Source organism: Coregonus clupeaformis, chromosome 34 (assembly GCF_020615455.1).
Source record: "Coregonus clupeaformis isolate EN_2021a chromosome 34, ASM2061545v1, whole genome shotgun sequence".
Taxonomy (NCBI): domain Eukaryota; kingdom Metazoa; phylum Chordata; class Actinopteri; order Salmoniformes; family Salmonidae; genus Coregonus; species Coregonus clupeaformis.
In genome coordinates this window covers 22348042-22373109 of record NC_059225.1, presented here as the reverse complement: position 1 = coordinate 22373109, position 25068 = coordinate 22348042, and the positions used below count along the sequence as shown (strand labels likewise).

The 25068-nt window shown below is 47.7% G+C and overlaps 1 protein-coding gene across 1 annotated transcript in view; it reads right to left on the bottom strand.

Moving 5' to 3' along the window:
• LOC121549955 (supervillin) overlaps positions 1–11819 on the bottom strand; it is a 123399-nt gene extending 111580 nt beyond the window's left edge. The window contains exon 1 of the mRNA XM_045210529.1: positions 11799–11819. The gene's annotated coding sequence lies outside the window, so the exon portion shown is untranslated. The remainder of the gene's footprint in view (positions 1–11798) is intronic.
• Positions 11820–25068: the final 13249 nt, after the last annotated feature.

Sequence of the window (25068 nt, the reverse complement as noted above, 5' to 3'; positions counted from 1 at the left end):
TGTACAAATGGATTGGCCTGGAATTAGGGCACTCAGGAATTTCCTGGATTTACAGTGCCTTCGGAAACTATTCAGACCACTTCACTTTTTCCACATTTTGTTACGTTACAGCCTTATTCTAAAATTGATTAAATAAAAATCCTCAGCAATCTACACAAAATACCCCATAATGACAAAGCGAAAACAGGTTAGGACATTTTTGCGAATGTATTAAAAATAAAACAGCCTCAATGTCCTTTAGGGGCCCAGCCAGAGCCCGGCTGTGCAGCAACGCTCCCTATCCAACTTGACAGAATCTACAGAGAAGAATGGGAGAAACTCCCCAAATACAGGTCTGCCAAGCTAGTAGCATCATACCCAAGACAAATCGAGTCTGTAATCGCTGCCAAAAGGTGATTCAACAAAGTACTGAGTAAAGGGTCTGAATACTTATGTAAATGTGATATTTAAGTTAGGTTTTTATAAATTTGCAAAAAGTTGTTTTTGCTTTGTCATTATGAGGTAGTGTGTAGATTGATGAGGGGAAAAAAAAAAAAAACTCATCCATTTTAGAGTAAGGCTGTAACATAAAATGTGGAAAAAGGGGTCTGAATACTTTGAATGAACTGTAAGAATGTCTCTAATGAGATACTGTTTTAATTTTCCTTTGAATTAAAAAACATTGTTGCACTTGGCACTCTACTGCACATCCCCGTCAATGCTGCTGTTTGTTTAGTAGTTTCAGAAGATCAGGACCTCAGTTACCGCTCTAACGCGTAATCTACTCCATGCAGTCCCTTAACGTATAGTAATCTCACTGCAAACCAAGTGAGTTTGTGGTAACTTGGGTGGAACTGAGAATAATTGTTTCTGTACTTAATTGCAAATCGGTTGGGCCGATTTAGTTTCCACGCATTGTACTTGTTTAATCAAGAAACATTCTGCATGATTGATTTCAGCATCAACGTCAGACCTGCTGTAGCATTATTCATTCATTAAGTATTTGGGATATCGTTGGACTTTTGGAGAACAAACAGAGGTGTGGTTGTTTGAGGGATTGCATTAAATCTGTATCAATCAGCGTGAGACATGTTTTACATGCGTCGCTATGGCAACAATCCCCACCCAAAACATTATGCTTCAGTCCATCGCATCACACCATCATCAGATCCTAATAGCGAGGGGGCCCAGAGGGGCCACAGCACAGAGTGAGTCTCAAATGGCACACTATTCCGTATTAGTGCACTACTTTTGACCAGGGTGCCATTTGGGACGCACACAGGCATCATCCTTCTCTGTATTTCTGCTGCATTACAGACAGGTGGAACCCCTCATTACCACAAACACTGACTCATTCTTCACAACGGAGCAGAGCAAACCTCCAACCTCAGCGCCCCCATCTGCTTTCAATCCCCCCAAAGATGGGGTCTGATTGGGAGTAGGAGAGGAGGGTGAGGCCCCCCAACTCTGGGCCCCTAACCCTGTGAACCCACTCCCCAGCCAGGCCCCAAAACAATGTAACACCCAACAGACCTTATGTAACCACGGCAGCAGAGCAGTTTCTCACTCTGAAATATAGAGTTAGGAACTCTGGAAACACAGTGGGCAGGCAAATACAGAGAGGCCGCATCCCAAATGGCACCAGATACGCTATAAAGTGCACTACTTTTGACCAGAGCCCTATTAAAAAGTAGTGGACTACATATAGGAATAGGGTGTCATTGGGAACGCATCCACAGACAGAGGCCGAGCACTTGTCAGACGCTATTGGCTTGTACTGGGGGGGATTTCTAGATAATCAAAGCCAGGTGTGAAAGGACAAGATCAGTCAAGGCCAGGAAGCCGATTATGGGATGGATAGACTGATGGTCCAGGTACTAGGAGGGGTCCGGTTGCCAAGGTAGTACAATGGTCATACAACAACACAATGCCTGAGTCCCAAATGGTACCCCAAAATTGGTGCCATTTGGGACAGGCCCTACAGCTGTCCTGTTGCTACCATCACATCACAGACAATTAGCAGGTCATCCAACACAGTGCTCACCATTCAGTCATACCGTGGCCAGTCCTGTCATCGATTTCATCCAAAACCCTACTGCTAATCTTATGTTCTTCAATTCAACAGGCAACGCTACAGATGTCAAGTCAAGGACAACACCAGCAGCTGATTTCAGTGCTGAAAAATGTCAGTTGTATATGAGGAAGAGAGAGGAAGACAACAGTTTGAGCAGCTTGAAAACAGTTTGGATTTGAATGTGAAGAACAAGTGACTCATCCTCAACTGACTCATCAACTAATCCTGCTAACTTTATTTATCTTTGAGAGATATTTTTCTCCATGTTTTTGCACTTCCATAAGGTTCCATAAGGTTGTCAAATCAATTCTGACAAAACAAACCAACATTCATTTTGTAATAGTCCCATTATTATATATTTGTATCATAATTTGTTCCTTGGACAAAAATGGTACTGTACGACAAACGCACAATGCCAGTTTTGTAATCCTCTGCAGATCATTTGCTGACATTAGAACATGGAAATTCAGCGAGACAGATTGAGTTCACTTCTTGAAGGACTGAAGTATAGAGCAAAACAGAAAAATAATTAAAAGCCTTTCCTGCATGATTATGGTGCATTGGGGATGCCCTATACTGACAGTGCAGTTGCTTGGGGTACAAACAAAAATAGAATCTCATTCTAGTTCCGTGGTACACAGATCATTGTTATCAGCATCATAAGGTTTGAAAAACTGCACCATAGGATAGGGCCCTGGTTAAAATGAGTGCACTACAGTGCCTTGCAAAAGTATTCACGCCCCTTGGCATTTTTCCTATTTTGTTGCCTTACAACCTGGAATTAAAATTGATTTTGGGGGGGTTTGTAACATTTGATTTACACAACAGGCCTACCACTTTGAAGATGCAAAAAAAATTTTTTTGTGAAACTAACAAGAAATAAGACAAAAAAACAGAAAACTTGAGCATGCATAACTATTCACCCCCCCAAAGTCAATACTTTGTAGAGCCACCTTTTGCAGCAATTACAGCTGCAGGTCTCTTGGGGGTATGTCTCTATAAGCTTGCCACATCTAGCCACTGGGATTTTTGCCCATTCAATGCAAAACTGCTCCAGCTACTTCAAGTTGGATGGGTTCCGCTGGTGTACAGCAATCTTTAAGTCATACCACAGATTCTCAATTGGATTGAGGTCTGGCTTTGAATAGGCCATTCCAAGACATTTAAATGTTTCCCCTTAAACCACTTGAGTGTTCCTTTAGCAGTATGCTTAGGGTCATTGTCCTGCTGGAAGGTGAACCTCTGTCCCAGTCTCAAATCTCTGGAAGACTGAAACAGGTTTCCCTCAAGAATTTCCCTGTATTTTGCGCCATCCATCATTCGTTCAATTCTGACCAGTTTCCCAATCCCTGCTGATGAAAAACATCCCCACAGCATGATGCTGCCACCACCATGCTTCACTGTGGGGATGGTGTTCTCGGGGTGATGAGAGGTGTTGGGTTTGCGCCAGACATTTTCCTTGATGGCCAAAAAGCTAAATTTTAGTCTCATCTGACCAGAGTACCTTCTTCCATATGTTTGGTCAGTCTCCCACATGCCTTTTGGCAAACACCAAAACGTGTTTGCTTATTTTTTTCTTTAAGCAATGGCTTTTTTCTGGCCACTCTTCCGTAAAGCCCAGCTCTGTGGAGTGTATGGCTTAAAGTGGTCCTATGGACAGATACTCCAATCTCCGCTGTGGCGCTTTGCAGCTCCTTCAGGGTTATCTTTGGTCTCTTTGTTGCCCCTCTGATTAATGCCCTCCTTGCCTGGTCCGTGAGTTTTGGTGGGCGGCCCTCTCTTGGCAGGTTTGTTGTGGTGCCATATTCTTTCCATTTTCTAATAATGGATTTAATGGTGCTCCGTTGGATGTTCAAAGTTTCTGATATTTTTTTATAACCCAACCCTGATCTGTACTTCTCCACAACTTAGTCCCTGACCTGTTTGGAGAGCTCCTTGGTCTTCATGGTGCCGCTTGCTTGGTGGTGCCCCTTGCTTAGTGGTGTTGCAGACTCTGGGGCCTTTCAGAACAGGTGTATATATACACTGAGATCATGTGAAAGATCATGTGACACTTAGATTGCACACAGGTGGACTTTATTTAACTTCTGAAGGTAATTGGTTGCACCAGATCTTATTTAGGGGCTTCATAGCAAAGGGGGTGAACACATATGCACCCACCACCTTTACGTTATTTATTTTGTCACATTTTTTTGAAACAAGTTATTTTTTTCATTTCACTTCACCAATTTGGACTATTTTGTGTATGTCCATTACATGAAATCCAAATAAAAATCAATTTAAATTACAGGTTGTAATGCAACAAAATAGGAAAAATGCCAAGGGGGTTGAAAACTTTTGCAAGGCATTGTCTATAGGGAATAGGTTGCCATTTGGGATTTCCCCATCGTCTTCTCCAGTTATTATGGAGGGTCATGGCTGGGTAGGTAGTCAACCCACCACTACTGGGCGGCAGGTAGCTTAGTGGTTAAGAGCATTGCGCCAGTAACCGAAAGGTCGCTGGTTCTAATCCCTGAGCCGACTAGGTGAAAAAAATATGTTGATGTGCCCTTGAGCAAGGCACTTAACCCTAATTGCTCCTGTAAGTCGCTCTGGATAAGAGCGTCTGCTAAATGACAAAAAATAAATAAATACTGATACAAAAATAAAATAATAACGTTACATAGAGATTATTTTGACGATATATTGATACTTCATTTTTTTGCTAGGTAGCGTTAGTCTGCTGTACCTGCGCCAAAACGCAGGTATTTCTCCATCCTATAGCTTGTTCTCCATCTTCTTTCTAAAATGGTGAGCCAACATGTTTCCAGCCTTTTTTTCATGACTGATCAATACTCATTGTGATTCTCCCTCGTCTCTCTGCAGCAGGCATATAGTGAGCAACACGTTTGGAACGAATCGCAATACATATAGAATCATGAGAGTTGCAATACATACCGCATCGGCACTTATGTATCGTGATAATAACGTATTGCGAGATCCCTGGCAATTCCCAGCCCTACCAACCACCCATTCCTTAGTAATAAGATCATTAAACAAAGGCAAATACTTGTAATAATTAGGGGTGTAACGATTCGTTTTAACAACAATTCGATTTGTATCACGATTCGTGGTTGTCGATACGATTCAAGGACGATATTGGTTCATTTAGAACGATACGATCCGAAACGATTCAGTGACTTGAAATCGATTCAGTAACCTTTTAGCCAAAAATTCAACCAGTGTGACTGAAATAAATACCTGGATACTGGACAGTGCAGGTGAAGTTTCCTAGATTCCTGTTTCTTGTAAGGACCGCAATGGTGGCTTGATAATTTCTCGCTCGTCGGCTTCTCCTCTGTCGTCCGCCATGCTATGTTTTGTTGTCTTTGCGCCTTTGCGCTGCTGCTGGTGCGGGGCGATGACGTCACGGATAGGCAGACTGAATCGAGTAATGTTTAAAGCCTTTATCATTAAAAGTGCTAAGAAAAAACATCCATATAAAGTCTGACGTGCTTAAATCCAATGGGTTATTTCCTAGTATCGATACAATCGATTTATTACATTTTAAAACGATGTTAGATTGATATATGTTGTCCAAAAGGCCAACTCGCCGAGCACAGATCGATGTAGTTGGATCATAGGAATATAAATCGATACATCGATGTAGTAGATGGATCGTTACACCCCTAGTAATAATCTAGCCGTCATCACCCCAGCTCAAACATCCATCCCCCTGCAATGTTCAAGAATGATGTTCTTCTCATCTCTGACTGAGGCAGAACTACTAGCTTAACTGCACGCACTCAGTGAACACACACGAGAGGAAATTATCCTTTAAGACCACTTCCAAGTGAGAAGTAATAGGGAGGCGGGAGTCTTCGAAATTAGGCTACGGAGCAGGTCTTTATTTTGGCAGGTAATTGTATAACTACCCTACCTGCCAAATAAGGAGGAATAACATAACACTAGTTTAATGGTCTTGGTGTTCTACCTTGAACCGACAACACTGTCTGAAATAGGTTATGAAAACAAGCCTAATGAGCATTTAGGCTAGTCCGCCGGCGCCATCTACAAACAGACAGTCAGTTAATGACATGCTCAAAAGCCAGACAAAGAGGACATGAGATCAGAGACGCTTACAGTAGAATGAGGATGAGTCCCAATGGCACCCTATTACCTATATAGTGCACTAGTTTTGACCAGGGCTCAGGTTAGAATTTTGTGCACTATATAGGGAGCCATTTGGAGTCACAGACAGTGTTTGCTCCATATAGGCCTGCCATAACGATGCTTCATAGGATTAAGATCCATGACAAATCCTACATGGCAGAGACAGTAATCAGGCTCCTTTTCTTGGGTAATAGATGGGCATTAGATCCATGTATAGGCTACTGCATCCATAGGCCTATAGTCTCCATTAGTCCTCTAATGAGATTTCAGCTTGGCCATGAATCATTGTAGCCTACATGTAGATGTTTCAAGAGACTTTAAAAGACCAAAGGAACCCTATACAAGGACCCATACAGCAGATAAAACACATTAAAACAGTGGGTGGGGTGGGCTTTGGGGGTGATAAAACAATGTTGTTGTAGTGCACTGACCGACATGGACGCGTGTGTGTGTGTGTGTATGTTAACCACAGCATCAAAAGAAGAGGACTGCAAACTACAGTATAGGGCCATTTACACTAGGAAGCTGCATCGGAAGCCATTCACTTTCAATGGAAGGAAAACGAGAGAAGCGGAGTGGGCAGATGGACCGTTGAACGATGCGAGCATGGGCGAGGGAGCTGAACAGGGCAGGACTAAAGTCGGGGAAAGCTGAACTGTATTCAAATCCTCCACGATATTGCAACGCAAGTGACCAATGGAAGCTCACCATAGCTTCCAACCCCTACTGGATTGGCTGACAATGACTGTTGATAGGTAGCACTACCTAGCTTGCTTGCTAGCACCCACGTGGGCGAGGATAGAGTGGTTAGGCGAGTGCCGCTTGTATAGCGTAAATGGCCAGTATGAGGTCCAGTTTGTATGTATGCCTTCACATCAACAGTATAACATGCAGTATTTCTCCCAAGTGATAAAGGCTACCGTCCTATTGTTAGGCCCGTTCCCCTGGCCTCCTGTCCTGGATGTTGAGGTATTGGGTGACATGTTCTAAGGGTAACGTGATCTATCGGGCGCCGTGGCTTCTCATTTAGTGATAAAGTATTCTGCCCTTGGCCCCACTGTGCTTGCCAGGCTCTACAGTTTCACAACCTTAAAAAAGGTACTGCAGTCAAAATGATATTTTCCATGAAAATGGAAATGTGGATGAAACAAGATCAATGTAGACCAAAGTTTGAAAAATGTCAGTTGCTTCTTCATTGATAAAGTTTGATCATAAAGTTACTGGTCCCCTCCCCTGTGTCAAACACTTCAATGTTAAATATCATTTTGCAGACGTTCTTGTCCAGAGCAACTCAGAGAGCAATTAGAGTTAAGTGCCTTGCTCAAGGACACACTGACAGATTTTTTAATCTGGTCGGCTCGGGGATTCGAACCAGCGACCTTTCAGTTAGTGGCCCAAAACACAAACGCTAGGCTACCTACCACCCCACTTGGATTCAGGAGGCGGGAATATTAAGGGGATTTTGTGAAAATCCTCTCATTTTAATACACCAATTATAACGTCTTATTCTCCTACCCAATTTAAATAAGTACTGTGTTCGCAGAGGGGCATGTTTTACATAGCTAGGTAGCTAGTCTACTGGTTCTAAAATTTAACTGCAGTGTGTCAGCAAATATAATTATAGGTTTCCCCTATTCATCTAAGGCAAAGATTCGTATAGGTTTCCGCGTTCATCTGGTTTTAGCTAGTAACTGGCTACATTTTAGTCATTTAGCAGACGCTCTTATCCAGAGCGACTTACAGTTAGTGAGTGCATACATTTTTCATACTGCTAGGTCTTCAGCCAGCAAAAAGTAGGGAAGGGTCACCCAAAACTCTGACGCAGTTGTCATGTTATTGCAGCAACAGACATGCCAAACTTCTTGAAATCATTTATAGTCATGCTATATTAACATTGTCTGGCAGTTGACCAAGATGAGTAAGCTAGCTTGATAAACAGTGCTGACAATTCCATTTGGGCTAGCTAGCTCAACATCCAACATTTTATCTATATTGATGTTGGTACAATAACCAAACAGTTGGATATAGGGCTGTGACGGTCTTGGAATTTGAAGTTACGGTAATTGGCCAGGCCAATGCACAGTTAGGTCACTGACATAACCATATACAAATTAAGAAATGTTAGATTGGAGAGGACTGTCACATTTTCATATTGTCACAACGCATAGGCTATCAGACTCAAAATAAATTTGCAATTTCACTACTGCATTACGATAGTTTTTTCCTATTTGTATGTGCCCATTCTGTTTACATACAGTTGAAGTCGGAAGTTTACATACACTTAGGTTGGAGTCATTAAAACTTGTTTTTCAACCACTCCACAAATTTCTTGTTAACAAACTATAGTTTTGGCAAGTCGGTTAGGACATCTACTTTGTGCATGACAAGTAGTTTTTCCAACAATTGTTTACAGACAGATTATGTCACTTATAATTCACTGTATCACAATTCCAGGGGGTCAAAAGTTTACATACACTAAGTTGACTGTGCCTTTAAACAGCTTGGAAAATTCCAGAAAGTGATGTCATGGCTTTAGAAGCTTCTGATAGGCTAATTGACATCATTTGAGTCAATTGGAGGTGTACCTGTGGCTGTATTTCAAGGCCTACCTTCAAACTCAGTGCCTCTTTGCTTGACATCATGGGAAAATCAAAAGAAATCAGCCAAGACCTCAGAAAAGAAATTGTAGACCTCCACAAGTCTGGTTCATCCTTGGGAGCAATTTCCAAACGCCTGTAGGTACCACGTTCATCTGTACAAACAATAGTACGCAAGTATAAACACCATGGGACCATGCAGCCGTCATACTGCTCAGGAAGGAGTTCTGTCTCCTAGAGATTAACATACTTTGGTGCGAAAAGTGCAAATCAATCCCAGAACAGCAGCAAAGGACCTTGTGAAGATGCTGGAGGAAACAGGTACAAAAGTATCTATATCCACAGTAAAACGAGTCCTATATATCAACATAACCTGAAAGGCTGCTCAGCAAGGAAGAAGCCACTGCTCCAAAACTGCCATAACAAAGCCAGACTACGGTTTGCAACTGCACATGGGGAAAATATTGTACTTTTTGGAGAAATGTCCTCTGGTCTGATGAAACAAAAAGAGAACCGTTTGGCAGCATCATGCTGTGGGAGTGCATTGCTGCAGGGGGGACTGGTGCACTTCACAAAATAGATGGCATCATGAGGAAGGAAGATTATGTGGATATTTTTAAGCAACATCTCAAGACATCAGTCAGGAAGTTAAAGCTTGGTCGCAAATGGGTCTTCCAAATGGACAATGACCCCAAGCATACTTCCAAAGTTGTGGCAAAATGGCTTAAGGACAACAAAGCCAAGGTATTGGAGTGGCCATCATTAAGAGATGCCTGGTTGGAGAGGATTTATCGTATTTCCGTATTGACAACATTAGCGCATGACGGAGTCAAAATAAAGATATGCCTACCTTGTCTGTTGACTTTTCTGCAAATAAAATCTAAAACGGATCCTATTTCAACCTACATATCTATTCACACAATTTATTTCAAAATTTCCCCAAAATATTAGCGCAACGTCACAAACCCTGCTGCTGCGGTCATTCGATGGCAGCGGCATATTTCTTTAAAGAGAGGATGCTGTAATGAGAAATAATGTAGTCGAAGCTACTGAAAATAGGCTTTTTACAAGATTAAATCATGACAGGAGTGTTCGATTCTTATTAAAATGTAAAGAGATGGAGTCCAGGCAGGCTACTTTAGGAAACTTTCTAAAAATGGATATATAGGCCTATAGAGAGAATCAGCTAACTTACGCACACACACACACGTAATGGACCCGTCAATCAAAGCCACCAGCGTATGTCAGACACAAGAGCAAATATTTATCCTTTCCTTAAAACGTATAAAAAAATTAAATTACAAAAATAGGCCTACCTTAGGCTTTCTGAAATTAGGCAGAATGAAGAATGAATTGACTAGGAAAGTATGAAGGGGAGAGAGACAGCTATGCGATAGTATGAAATTGACAATCATTAAAATAGAAACAAATACACATCCATAGCCTATTTATGAGCGTTGACTAGCCTATAAATTAAGAAAAGATTGGTATCAAATTATACCATGCCAGGTTGGAGAGGATTGGCCCATTGTCCATTTGACACAACATGAACGCGTTATAGGCCTCAGAGCCAGAACAACCTTGTCTACTGCTGTTGAATAATTAATGAATAGTCAGACACATCCAGCCTTCTTTTTAAAAAAAAACAATTTATTTATTTAGTAGCAAGCAATGAAAACTTGCATTGTATTTAAAAAAAAGTCCACACATCAAGTGCGATAGCCTATAGGCTAGTGCTTCTACAACACCTCACGTCTAGCGGTTTAGCTGCTGGCGCATCAAACGACAGTTGGAGAGAGGAGATTTAGATGGTTTAATAAATTAGTTAGCAAAACAATTGCTTGTAATCATTAGTAAATAGCCAGTTGAGAGAATGCCAAGAGTGTGCAAAGCTGTCATCAAGGCAAAGTGTGGCTATTTGAAGAACCTCAAATATAAAATATATTTTGATTTGTTTAACACTTTTGGTTACTACATGATCGCATGTGTTATTTCATAGTATAATGTCTTCACTATTATTCTACAATGTAAAATTAAAGAAAAACCCTTGAATGAGTAGGTGTGTCCAAACATTTGACTGGTAGTGTGTGTGTGATTATATATATTTATCAAAAAGTTATGTAGGCCTAATTAAACAGTTGACAGTTATTTTCATCAAGGTCTTCATCCATAAATGTCAGTTATGCGGTTATTCAATTACCATCACAGCCCTAGTTGGATAAACAAAATAAGTTGTGAACCATGATTTGATGCATGACAGGTGTTTGTTTTTTGTGCTTTGTATATTAGCAAATTTGTTTGAGATAATCTCACTGCAATGCTGCTTGCTGTCCATGTTGCTTGACATGGCTGCTTTTCAAAGAACTGTCAGTCAAGGTGAGCTCCCTGCACACACAGTCTGTCTTTTCAGACTTCATGGTAGTTTGACATGAGAAAAAGTACCTTAAAAAAAAAAACATTTTACAGAAAATATTCTGGATGATGTTTTAGCCACTCAAAAGGATATTTTACATGGGAATCAGAATGACTGTTCGGTACCTTTAAGTCCCAAATCGCACCCTATTCCCAGCTCTGGTCAAAAGTATTGCACTATATGGGTGCCAAATGAGACGTAGCCAACCTCTCCAAAGGCACAGGCCCTGTAAATGAGACGTTGATTGCTCAACCTTTTACTTTAAACCATGTGTGGGGAATTAAGACCGTTTGATCAGTTATACCAATGATATCGTGTCAGTGGACTGTTACTTGAGAATGAAGGCAGTAGGCTACTTGACCGTGATGATTGCAAGCGCAAGGGATAATAGCCTACAATGCGCAATCAATGGGAAGCGGGAACATGTTTTTTACACTGTTGTGCAACGTTAATTGATTAATTGATTGCACAGATGAATAAAATTGACATCAACAAAGAATGCATTGAAACATGAAAGAACATTTCGAAACATTTTAATTAGTAATTTGGTGAGTGCAAAAAGAATGCAATGAAATGAACTTACCACTGGCAACCTTCGTTGAATTTAAACGATATGACAATTAGCCTATGGATGACGATTTTGAATATTCTGAGGGAAAAGTTATTCCTTTGTCATTCGCTATTTCTACAAGCAGTCATGTTTGCGAGAGAAATCTCAGACGATACGATGTTTGAACATCACTTTTCCGAAGTCTTTAGAATTGGTCAAATCTCCACACGTTCTGATGCTTTATTCAAAGCCCTTCAATAATCGCCTAAGACACTGTTTCTTTGACAAAAGTAAATATGAACGTTCTCCGGAGAAAAACAATCGCCGCTGACAATTCCGAATAGTCTTGTTCAAGCGCAAACTCTCGTTGTATGTTTAGAAACGTACACTCGCTTCCTTTGCAAACTTATCCACAGTTGCCTTGTGCTAGTAGCTTCCGCACGACGTGAATCAATTCTTAAAGGAGTAGACCCATCAGGGCATGGTCCAAAGTAGCCCTTGATCATGACTAAGGGCGCTTTCACGTACACTACATGGCCAAAAGTATGTGGACACCCCTTCAAATTAGTGGATTCGGCTTTTAAGCCACACCCCTTGCTTACATTTTTATAAAGTCGAGCACAAGCAATCTCCTTGACAAACACTGACAGTAGAATGGCCCATACTGAAGAGCTCAGTGACTTTCAATGTGTCACTGTCATAGGATGCCACCTTTCCAACAAGTCAGTTCTTCTAGAGCTGCCCCGGTCAACTGTAAGTGCTGTTAATGTGAAGTGAAAACATCTAGGAGCAACAATGGCTCAGCTGCAAAGTGGTAGGCCACACAAGCTCACAGAACTGGACCACCAAGTGCTGAATCATCTGAAATCATCTGTCCTTGGTTGCAACACTCACTACCGAGTTCCAAACTGCCTCTGTTAGCAATGTCAGCACTGTAGGTGGAAGGCAGGAATTCCACCTAGAGTTTTCGAGAGCTAGGTCCAAAGCTGTGGACATTTTACAAAGGCAATCAAAACCACCTGTATAGATAGACACGCCTCTTGAACCAACAAACATAATCATTCAGATTTGCCAGGTTGAAAAGCAACCAAAGTGTATCCATTATCTACCCATTACCTTCTTTGTTATTCATACACACACACACACAGGACCAGCAGATGAGAGAGTGCCTGAAATGACTGACGGGGTCAATGCTGATTCCAATGTCCAATCAATTTTAGTCTGAGTTAATGGGAGTAGACCAGAGGTCCTCTGTCCATTACAATGACCATGAATACGCTGAACAAAAATATAAACGCAACAATTTCAAAGATTTGACTGAGGTACAGTTCATATAAGGAAATCAGTCAATTGAAATAAATTCATTAGGCCCTAATCTATGGATTTCACATGACTGGGAATACAGATATGCATCTGTTGGTCACAGATACCTTAAAAAAAAGGTATGGGCATGGATCAGAAAACCAGTCAGTATCTGGTGGGACCACCATTTGCCTCATGCAGCTCGACACATCTCCTTGGTCAGGCTGTTGATTGTGGCCTGTGGAATGTAGTACACGTCGATCCAGAGCATCCCAAACATGCTCAATGGGTGACATGTCTGGTGAGTATGCAGGCCATGGAAGAACTGGGACATTTTCAGCTTCCAGGAATTGTGTACAGATCCTTGCGACATGGGGCAGTGCATTATCATGCTGAAACATGAGGTGATGGTGGCAGATGAATGGCACGACAATGGGCCTCTGTGCATTCAAATTGACATTGATAAAATGCAATTGTGTCCGTTGTCCTTAACTTTTGCCTGCCCATATCATAACCCCACCGCCACCATGGGGCACTCTGTTCACAACTTTGACATCAGCCACCCCCCACACTAACACTACACCCCATGGTGGTGGTGCCATCTACCCAGTACAGTTGAAACCGGGATTCATCCATGAAGAGCACACTTCTCCAGCATGCCAGTGGCCATCGAAGGTGAGCATTTGCCCACTGAAGTCAGTTACGACGCCGAACTGCAGTCAGGTCAAGACCCTGGTGAGGACGACAAGCACGCAGATGAGCTTCCCTGAGACGGTTTCTGACAGTTTTTGCAGAAATTCTTTGGTTGTGGAAACCCACAGTTTCATCCGGGTCGCTGGTCTCAGACGATCCCGCAGGTGAAGAAGCCGGATATGGAGGTCCTGGGCTAGAGTAGTTACACCTGGTCTGCGGTTGTGAGGCCAGTTGGACATACTGCCAAATTCTCTAAAACAACATTGGAGGCGGCTTATAGTAGAGAAATGAACATTAAATTATCTGGCAACAGCTGGTGGACATTCCTGCAGTCAGCATGCCAATTGCACGCTCCCTCAAAACTTGAGACATCTGTGGCATTGTGTTGTATGACAAAACTGCACATTTTAGAGTGGCCTTTTATTGTCCCAGCACAAGTACACCTGTGTAATGATCATGCTGTTTAATCAGCTTCTTGATATGCCACACCTGTCAAGTGGATGGATTATCTTGGCAAATGAGAAATGCTCACTAACAGGGATATAAACAAATTTGTGAACAAAATTAGAGAGAAATAAGCTTTTTGTGCATATGGAACATTTCTGGGATCTTTTATTTCAGCTCATGAAACATGGGAACAACACTTTACATGTTGTGTTTATATTTTTGTTCAGTATACATTTGTACATTTAGCAGACGCTCTTATCCAATTTACAGGAGCAAACTGTGTTAAGTGTCTTGCTCAAGGGCACATTGACAGATTTTTCAGTTACTGGCCCAATGCTCTTTACCTCTGCAGTATACTTAGACACTGCCAGTCTGCCACATTCTTTAAATCTCAATCTGTCTCTGTGCTATGTATGATGTATATTACTGGCCTGTAAAAGGCATGACTCTGGAAATATAATAGATTGATTGTCCTGTCTTGTTGTAGCATAGAGTCATATTTACAACAAGGAAACATTGACGCATCAAGACATCATACCAGTTTCAGCCATAACATGTTTGTGGAAACAAAAAACAAGTGTCATATTATATTAACTTTATTTTCTATTTTGTTTCCATCAGAGTGATTTGCATCAGGCTGTTGTGAATAATGTCTGTCCACTCCACTCCACTCCACTCCTCTGGGCAGAGAGAGAGTTTCATCTCGGCCACTGAGGTAAACAGGAGAGGGGGGTGTTGTTAGGATCAACAAGCTGGTGGCAAACAAATGGAGTCCATTGTGAAGCTGTCACAGTATTGGCTAGGCTGGGGCCCTTGTCAGAGGGCAAGACTTTACTTTAAGGTATACTTTAATGTAGAGACCTAATAATGTATAGCTACATTCATGTATAGGGACTTATAGTTTATAAACTGTAGCTATTAGTTTAGTTTATAAATGTGTAATAAACTGTTATATTTTATGAATCCTTATACCTTAGTGTTACCAGTTGGGGTACTTAGCTAAAGCATACAGTCAATCATATACTGTAGTTTGTGAACTGATATTCCAAAGTTATGCATGGTTGTGGCTTTGACGGCATTCCTCATTCTGGGAATTCTATTATGTAGATGACATGATGACATAGATAGAGAACCCTTTGTTTGCAGGGAATTATAATTCCTACAGAGAACATTGGTGCTATAGTTACATAGCGAGGGTTATCAAAATGGCATGACAATAAACAATAACAAGAGATCAAAGGCAAATTATACATATTATAGATAAGGCATGGAATAAAATACATATGAAAGATGAAAAGTACGAGTATGTCTGAGGTCGACCTGTCTCAGCTATCACAGAACTACAATGGAGACAGACAGACATTGTAATTTCCCTCATGTCGTGGTGACCTTCTGATGTTGCGGCGCTGATATCAAATATTCCTTGGGCGTCCTGTAAGTATAAGGAGACCTGATGGACTGCCTCTGTATGTGTGTGTCCACGCCTGTATCTGTGTGTGTATTAGGAGCCCCCGTGGACTGCCCCATGCCATAACCTGGACCTTCAGGACCTGTCTGTTATCCCACAGGATGTCACGAACCAGACAAGGATTTCAGACACTGTCATCTATAGTCTGTCTTCTCTTCAGTGGTTTATGTCAGAATGTGTTACCTATGTTTCATAGTTGTATTTACTGTGTAATATATTTCCTCCATGTTGTATGGTTTTGTTTACACTGTGTTAATTATAGGATACATTTTGTTTATCTAAGGTAATATCATAATGGGCAAGGTTACTTTCCTTCATAACTTTCCTTTCATTCCTCCATTTATCTGTGTGCATATCTGCAAATGATTTTGCCCCAATGGCTTATATAAGGGTCATAATATTTATGTCCGTAAAGCTTCCTTTGAGCAAAATAAATGATAATGACACTAAATTAACATATCATAAGATCCATTCACTGTGTTTCTAAGGTAATGTCCCAAATGGTACCCTATTCCCTATATAATGCACTACTTTTGATCAGGGCACATAGGGCTCTGGTCAAAAGTAGTGCACTATATAGGGAATAGGGTGCCATTTGGGACGTATCCTGTGTTTCTAAATCCACCCTCAAATCTGAAAGAAATCCACCCAATTAGATGCTGTAAATAATGTCAGCCTTCAAAGCTATGGCTCTCATGCGGCTAAGTAGCGATTGAATAGCAATTCCATTTGGCATTTAATACACAAGAAACATATGTGTCCCATAAGCAACGGATTTGAGGTTTTCAGCTATGTAAGATGACGTTGCATGGATGGATTTTGCATCAGAGCCCAAGGAGTCTGAGCCTGAAGAGCAAAGGGAACCAGACAAGCTGAGAAACTCCAAGTTACTGTGAATGTTACTATGTACCCTAATGGAAAAACCACATGATTTCCATAAGGGTACATATCTCAGACTGGCCAATAAAAATAAAAGATTAAGATGGGCAGTCTGAGATATGGCTTTTTCTTTGCAACTCTGCCAAGAAGGTCAGCATCCCGGAGTCGCCTCTTCACTGTTGACGTTGAGACTGGTGTTTTGTGGGTACTATTTAATGAAGCTGCCAGTTGAGGACCTGTGAGACGCCTGTTTCTCAAACTAGACACTGGTTGAGAAATGTATTTGTCCTCTTGCTCAGTTGTGCACCGGGGCCTCCCACTCCTCTTTCTATTCTGGTTAGAGCCAGTTTGCGCTGTTCTGTGAAGGGAGTAGTACACAGCGTTGTATGAGATGTTCAGTTTCTTGGCAATTTCTCGCATGGAATAGCCTTCATTTCTCAGAACAAGAATAGACTGACGAGTTTCAGAAGAAAGTTATTTGTTTCTGGCCATTTTGAGCCTGTAATCGAACCCACAATTGCTGATGCTCCAGATACTCAACTAGTCTCAAGAAGGCCAGTTTTATTGCTTCTTTAATCAGCACAACAGTTTTCAGCTGTGCTAACATAATTGCAAAAGGGTTTTCTAATGATCAATTAGTCTTTTAAAATGATAAACTTGGATTAGCAAACACAACGTGCCATTGGAACACAGGACTGATGGTTGCTGTCACGATCGTTAGACGGAGTAGACCAAGGCGCAGCGTTGCAGGCAAACATATTTATTTAAAGAGAGTAAACACTCAAACAAAACAACAAACGATACGTGCAGTCCTACGGTTCAGACCAAAAGGAACAATACAACTGGAACAAGATCCCACAACTATTGTGGGAAAACAGCCTGTATAAATATGGCTCCCAATCAGAGACAACCAGCAACAGCTGACACTCGTTGCCTCTGATTGGGAACCACTCTGGCCAACACAGAAATACAAAACTAGACTCCCGACATAGAACAACAACATAGAATGAACACACCCTGGCTCAACATATAGAGTCCCAGAACCAGGGTGTGACAGTACCCCCTAAAGGCGCTGACTGCGACCGCGCCTCAACATAGACCAAACAGGGGAGGGCTGGGTGGGCATTCCTCCTCGGAGGCGGTTCCGGCTCCGGGCTCGCCCACCACCCTCCAATACTCCCCCCGTAGTGCCACTGGTCCGGTCTGGCCCCGCTGGCTGGAGCTGGACTGGACATCGTAGGAGGGATTGCTTAAGCTCCGGTGTGGAGCAGCTGACCGGTACCTGACCAGGCACCGGTGACCCAGGCATGGGTTGTGCCGGACTGACGACGCGCACCCCTGGCTTGGTGCGTGGAGCAGGAACGGGCCGGACCGGGCTGACGATGCGCACCCCTGGCTTGGTGCGTGGAGCAGGAACGGGCCGGACCGGCTGACGTATGCGCACCTCGGCTTGGTGCGTGGAGCAGGAACGGGCCGGACCGGGCTGACGATGCGCACCCCTGGCTTGGTGCGTGGAGCAGGAACGGGCCGGACCGGGCTGACGACTCGCACCCTGGCCTGGTGCGTGGAGCAGGAACGGGCCGGACCGGGCTGACGATGCGCACCCCTGGCTTGGTGCGTGGAGCAGGAACGGGCCGACCGGGCTGGCGACGCACACCGAGGCTTGGTGCGAAGGGCAGGAACAGGCCGGGCCGGCTGGCGACGCGCACCCCTGGCTTGGTGCGAGGAGCAGGAACAGGCCGGACCGGGCTGGCGACGCACACCGTAGGCTTGGTGCGAAGGGCAGGAACAGGCCGGGCCGGGCTGGCGACGCGCACCGTGAGAGGCTTGGTGCGAGGAGCAGGAACAGGCCGGGCCGGGCTGGCGACGCACACCGTAGGCTTGGTGCGAGGAGCAGGAACAGGCCGGGCCGGGCTGACGATGCGCACCGTAGGCTTGGTGCGAGTGGCAGGAACAGGCCGGGCCGGGCTGGCGACGCACACCGTAGGCTTGGTGCGAGGAGCAGGAACAGGCCGGGCCGGGCTGACGACTCGCACCGTAGGCTTGAGTGCGAGGGGCAGGAACAGGCCGGGCCGGGCTGGCGACGCACACCGTAGGCTTGGTGCGAGTGGCAGGAACAGGCCGGGCCGGGCTGGCGACGCACACCGTAGGTTTGGTGCGAGGAGCAGGAACAGGCCGGGCCGGGCTGGACGACTCGCACCGTAGGCTTGGTGCGAGGGGCAGGAACAGGCCGGGCCGGGCTGGCGACGCGCACCGTGAGGCTTGGTGCGAGGGGCAGGAACAGGCCGGACCGGGCTGTGGAGACGGATAGGAGGTCTGGAGTGAAGAGCTGCCACAACCCGTCCTGGCTGAATGCCTACCTTCACACACTCTGTGTGAGGCATCAGCACAGGGACGTACAGGGCTGTGTGACCCGCACTGGCATAACAGCACGTGACACTGGCGCAGGATATCCGGGACCGAGGAGAGGCACTGGAGGCCACGAGCGCTGAGCCGACACACTCCGGTCCTGGCTGCATGCCCACCTTCGCACCGACACGTGCGGGGTGCCGCACAGGACGTGACGGACTATGCCGGACCACTCGTGGCACAGTACGCAGCTCTGCATACCGCGGGAACCTGCCCAGTCTCATGCTGCCATGCCTGAGTACGGGGAGTTGGCTCTGCTCTCCATCCAGGCTCCGCCAACCTGCCTTCTGGCCCCCAAACCCGGTGGCCTCCCTCTCCAAATCTCCCACTTTCGCCCTGTGGCAGCCTCCTGCTGCCCAGTCGCCCATGCCGTGTGCCCCCCCCTAAAAAAATTCTGGGGTTGCCTCTCGTCCGTCCGACGACGACACTGCTGACGCCGTTGCTCCTCTCTCGCCAGGGCCTTAATCTTAGCCCATGGCCATTTGCCCCCGAGCATGTCCTCCCAGGACCACACTTTGCCCACCTGGGCCATCGCCAACCTCTCCAGCTCCTTTCCCGGCGCTTCCTCCCATGTCCAGGCTGCCTGCTCCTGGACACGCTGCTTGGTCCTGGTATGGTGGGATCTTCTGTCACGATCGTTAGACGGAGTAGACCAAGGCGCAGCGTTGCAGGCAAACATATTTATTTAAAGAGAGTAAACACTCAAACAAAACAACAAACGATACGTGCAGTCCTACGGTTCAGACCAAAAGGAACAATACAACTGGAACAAGATCCCACAACTATTGTGGGAAAACAGCCTGTATAAATATGGCTCCCAATCAGAGACAACCAGCAACAGCTGACACTCGTTGCCTCTGATTGGGAACCACTCTGGCCAACACAGAAATACAAAACTAGACTCCCGACATAGAACAACAACATAGAATGAACACACCTGGCTCAACATATAGAGTCCCCAGAACCAGGTGTGTGACAGTACCCACCCCCCTAAAGGCGCGGATCATGCACTCGCGCCAACATAGACCAAACAGGGGAGGGCTGGGTGGGCATTCCTCCTCGGAGGCGGTTCCGGCTCGGGCTCGCCACCACCCTCCAATACCTCCCCGTAGTGCCACTGGTCCGGTCTGGCCCCGCTGGCTGGAGCTGGACTGGACATCGTAGGAGCGGATTGCTTAAGCTCCGGTGTGGAGCAGCTGACCGGTACCTGACCAGGCACCGGTGACCCAGGCATGGGTTGTGCCGGACTGACGACGCGCACCCCTGGCTTGGTGCGTGGAGCAGGAACGGGCCGGACCGGCTGACGATGCGCACCTGGCTTAGTGCGTGGAGCAGGAACGGGCCGGACCGGGCTGACGATGCGCACCCCTGGCCTGGCGTGGAGCAGGAACGGGCCGGACCGGGCTGACGATGCGCACCCCTGGCTTGTGCGTGGAGCAGGAACGGGCCGGACCGGGCTGACGACTCGCACCCCTGGCCTGGTGCGTGGGCAGGAACGGGCCGGACCGGGCTGACGATGCGCACCCCTGGCTTGGATGCGTGGAGCAGGAACGGGCCGGACCGGGCTGGCGACGCACACCGTAGGCTTGGTGCGAAGGGCAGGAACCAGGCCGGGCCGGGCTGGCGACGCCGCACCTCTGGCTTGGTGCGAGGAGCAGGAACAGGCCGGACCGGGCTGGCGACGCACACCGTGAGGCTTGGTGCGAAGGGCAGGAACAGGCCGGGCCGGGCTGGCGACGCGCACCGTAGGCTTGGTGCGAGGAGCAGGAACAGGCCGGGCCGGGCTGGCGACGCACACCGTAGGCTTGGTGCGAGGAGCAGGAACAGGCCGGGCCGGGCTGGACGATGCGCACCGTGAGGCTTGGTGCGAGTGGCAGAACAGGCCGGGCCGGGCTGGCGACGCACACCGTAGGCTTGGTGCGAGGAGCAGGAACAGGCCGGGCCGGGAGCTGACGACTCCGCACCGTAGGCTTGGTGCGAGGGGCAGGAACAGGCCGGGCCGGGCTGGCGACGCACACCGTAGGCTTGGTGCGAGTGGCAGGAACAGGCCGGGCCGGGCTGGCGACGCACACCGTAGGTTTGGTGCGAGGAGCAGGAACAGGCCGGGCGGAAGTGACGACTCGCACCGTAGGCTTGGTGCGAGGGGCAGGAACAGGCCGGTCGGGCTGGCGACGCGCACCGTAGGCTTGGTGCGAGGGGCAGGAACAGGCCGGACCGGGCTGTGGAGACGGATAGGAGGTCTGGAGTGAAGAGCTGCCACAACCCGTCCTGGCTGAATGCCTACCTTACACACACTCTGTGTGAGGCATCAGCACAGGACGTACAGGGCTGTGTGTACCCGTACTGGCATAACAGCACGTGACACTGGCGCAGGATATCCGGGACCGAGGAGAGGCACTGGAGGCCACGAGCGCTGAGCCGACACACTCCGTCCTGGCTGCATGCCCACCTTCGCACGACACGTGCGGGGTGCTCGCACAGGACGTACCGGACTATGCCGGACCACTCGTGGCACAGTACGCAGCTCTGCATACCGCGGAACCTGCCCAGTCTCATGCTGCCATGCCTGAGTACGGGGAGTTGGCTCTGCTCTCCATGCAGGCTCCGCCAACCTGCCTTCTGGCCCCCCAAACCCGGTGGCCTCCTCTCCAAATCTCCCAATTCGCCCTGTGGCAGCCTCCTGCTGCCCAGTCGCCCATGCCGTGTGCCCCCCCCTAAAAAAATTCTGGGGTTGCCTCTCGTCCGTCCGACGACGACACTGCTGACGCCGTTGCTCCTCTCTCGCCAGGGCCTTAATCTTAGCCCATGGCCATTTGCCCCCGAGCATGTCCTCCCAGGACCACACTTTGCCCACCTGGGCCATCGCCAACCTCTCCAGCTCCTTTCCCGGCGCTTCCTCCCATGTCCAGGCTGCCTGCTCCTGGACACGCTACTTGGTCCTGGTATGGTGGGATCTTCTGTCACGATCGTTAGACGGAGTAGACCAAGGCGCAGCGTTGCAGGCAAACATATTTATTTAAAGAGAGTAAACACTCAAACAAAACAACAAACGATACGTGCAGTCCTACGGTTCAGACCAAAAGGAACAATACAACTGGAACAAGATCCCACAACTATTGTGGGAAAACAGCCTGTATAAATATGGCTCCCAATCAGAGACAACCAGCAACAGCTGACACTCGTTGCCTCTGATTGGGAACCACTCTGGCCAACACAGAAATACAAAACTAGACTCCCGACATAGAACAACAACATAGAATGAACACACCCTGGCTCAACATATAGAGTCCCAGAACCAGGGTGTGACAGTACCCCCCAAAGGCGCGGACTGCGACCGCGCCTCAACATAGACCAAACAGGGGAGGGCTGGGTGGGCATTCCTCCTCGGAGGCGGTTCCGGCTCCGGGCTCGCCCACCACCCTCCAATACTCCCCCCGTAGTGCCACTGGTCCGGTCTGGCCCCGCTGGCTGGAGCTGGACTGGACATCGTAGGAGCGGATTGCTTAAGCTCCGGTGTGGAGCAGCTGACCGGTACCTGACCAGGCACCGGTGACCCAGGCATGGGTTGTGCCGGACTGACGACGCGCACCCCTGGCTTGGTGCGTGGAGCAGGAACGGGCCGGACCTGGCTGGACGACGCGCACCCCTGGCTTGGTGCGTGGAGCAGGAACGGGCCGGACGGCGGGCTGACGATGCGCACCCCTGGCTTGGTGCGTGGAGCAGGAACGGGCCGGACCGGGCTGACGATGCGCACCCCTGGCTTGTGCGTGGAGCAGGAACGGGCGGACCGGGCTGACGACTCGCACCCCTGGCCTGGTGCGTGGAGCAGGAACGGGCCGGACCGGGCTGACGATGCGCACCCCTGGCTTGGTGCGTGGAGCAGGAACGGGCCGGACCGGGCTGGCGACGCACACCGTAGGCTTGGTGCGAAGGGCAGGAACAGGCCGGGCCGGGCTGGCGACGCGCACCTCTGGCTTGGTGCGAGGAGCAGGAACAGGCCGGACCGGGCTGGCGACGCACACCGTAGGCTTGGTGCGAAGGGCAGGAACAGGCCGGGCCGGGCTGGCGACGCGCACCGTAGGCTTGGTGCGAGGAGCAGGAACAGGCCGGGCCGGGCTGGCGACGCACACCGTAGGCTTGGTGCGAGGAGCAGGAACAGGCCGGGCCGGGCTGACGATGCGCACCGTAGGCTTGGTGCGAGGAGCAGGAACAGGCCGGGCCGGGCTGACGACTCGCACCGTAGGCTTGGTGCGAGGGGCAGGAACAGGCCGGGCCGGGCTGGCGACGCACACCGTAGGCTTGGTGCGAGTGGCAGGAACAGGCCGGGCCGGGCTGGCGACGCACACCGTAGGTTTGGTGCGAGGAGCAGGAACAGGCCGGGCCGGGCTGACGACTCGCACCGTAGGCTTGGTGCGAGGGGCAGGAACAGGCCGGGCCGGGCTGGCGACGCGCACCGTAGGCTTGGTGCGAGGGGCAGGAACAGGCCGGACCGGGCTGTGGAGACGGATAGGAGGTCTGGAGTGAAGAGCTGCCACAACCCGTCCTGGCTGAATGCCTACCTTCACACACTCTGTGTGAGGCATCAGCACAGGACGTACAGGGCTGTGTACCCGTACTGGCATAACAGCACGTGACACTGGCGCAGGATATCCGGGACCGAGGAGAGGCACTGGAGGCCACGAGCGCTGAGCCGACACACTCCGTCCTGGCTGCATGCCCACCTTCGCACGACACGTGCGGGGTGCTCGCACAGGACGTACCGGACTATGCCGGACCACTCGTGGCACAGTACGCAGCTCCGCATACCGCGGAACCTGCCCAGTCTCATGCTGCCATGCCTGAGTACGGGGAGTTGGCTCTGCTCTCCATCCAGGCTCCGCCAACCTGCCTTCTGGCCCCCAAACCCGGTGGCCTCCTCTCCAAATCTCCCACTCGCCCTGTGGCAGCCTCCTGCTGCCCAGTCGCCCCATGCCGTGTGCCCCCCTAAAAAAAATTCTGGGGTTGCCTCTCGTCCGTCTCGATGACGACACTGCTGACGCCGTTGCTCCTCTCTCGCCAGGGCCTTAATCTTAGCCCATGGCCATTTGCCCCCGAGCATGTCCTCCCAGGACCATACTTTGCCCACCTGGGCCATCGCCAACCTCTCCAGCTCCTTTCCCGGCGCTTCCTCCCATGTCCAGGCTGCCTGCTCCTGGACACGCTGCTGGTCCTGGTATGGTGGGATCTTCTGTCACGATCGTTAGAGACGGAGTAGACCAAGGCGCAGCGTTGCAGGCAAACATATTTATTTAAAGAGAGTAAACACTCAAACAAAACAACAAACGATACGTGCAGTCCTACGGTTCAGACCAAAAGGAACAATACAACTGGAACAAGATCCCACAACTATTGTGGGAAAACAGCCTGTATAAATATGGCTCCCAATCAGAGACAACCAGCAACAGCTGACACTCGTTGCCTCTGATTGGGAACCACTCTGGCCAACACAGAAATACAAAACTAGACTCCCGACATAGAACAACAACATAGAATGAACACACCCTGGCTCAACATATAGAGTCCCAGAACCAGGGTGTGACAGTTGCTGATAATGGGCCTCTGTACGCCTATGTAGATATTTCATAAAAAATCAGCCGTTTCCAGCTACAATAGCCATTTACAACATTAACAATGTACTGTATTTCTGATCAATTTTATGTTATTTTAATGGACAAAAAAATTGCTTTTCTTTCGAAAACAAGGACATTTCTAAGTGACCCTGAACTTTTGAACGGTAGTGTATATATATATTTCTTTTTTGGGGGGGGTAGATCAGCTTTAATATTGCAAATAGATTGTGGCTTTCATCATACCACTGTGTCTTATTCGAGTGAGTGCTCTGACTTATTGGAGACCGGACTGGAATAGCCCGGAGCCTCGGCTTCACACTTCCAGATAAACAATAGAAGACGTCACACACAGGACTGCAAATTACATCTGTTAGTCTCCATGGAACGCAACGGCTGTTTTCAGCATGTAGTAACCACCTCTGGGGGGTAACACAACAGACATATGACCGTGTCCTTGTAAAGATTTCAAACAATAACATCTGAACAAGACAACATT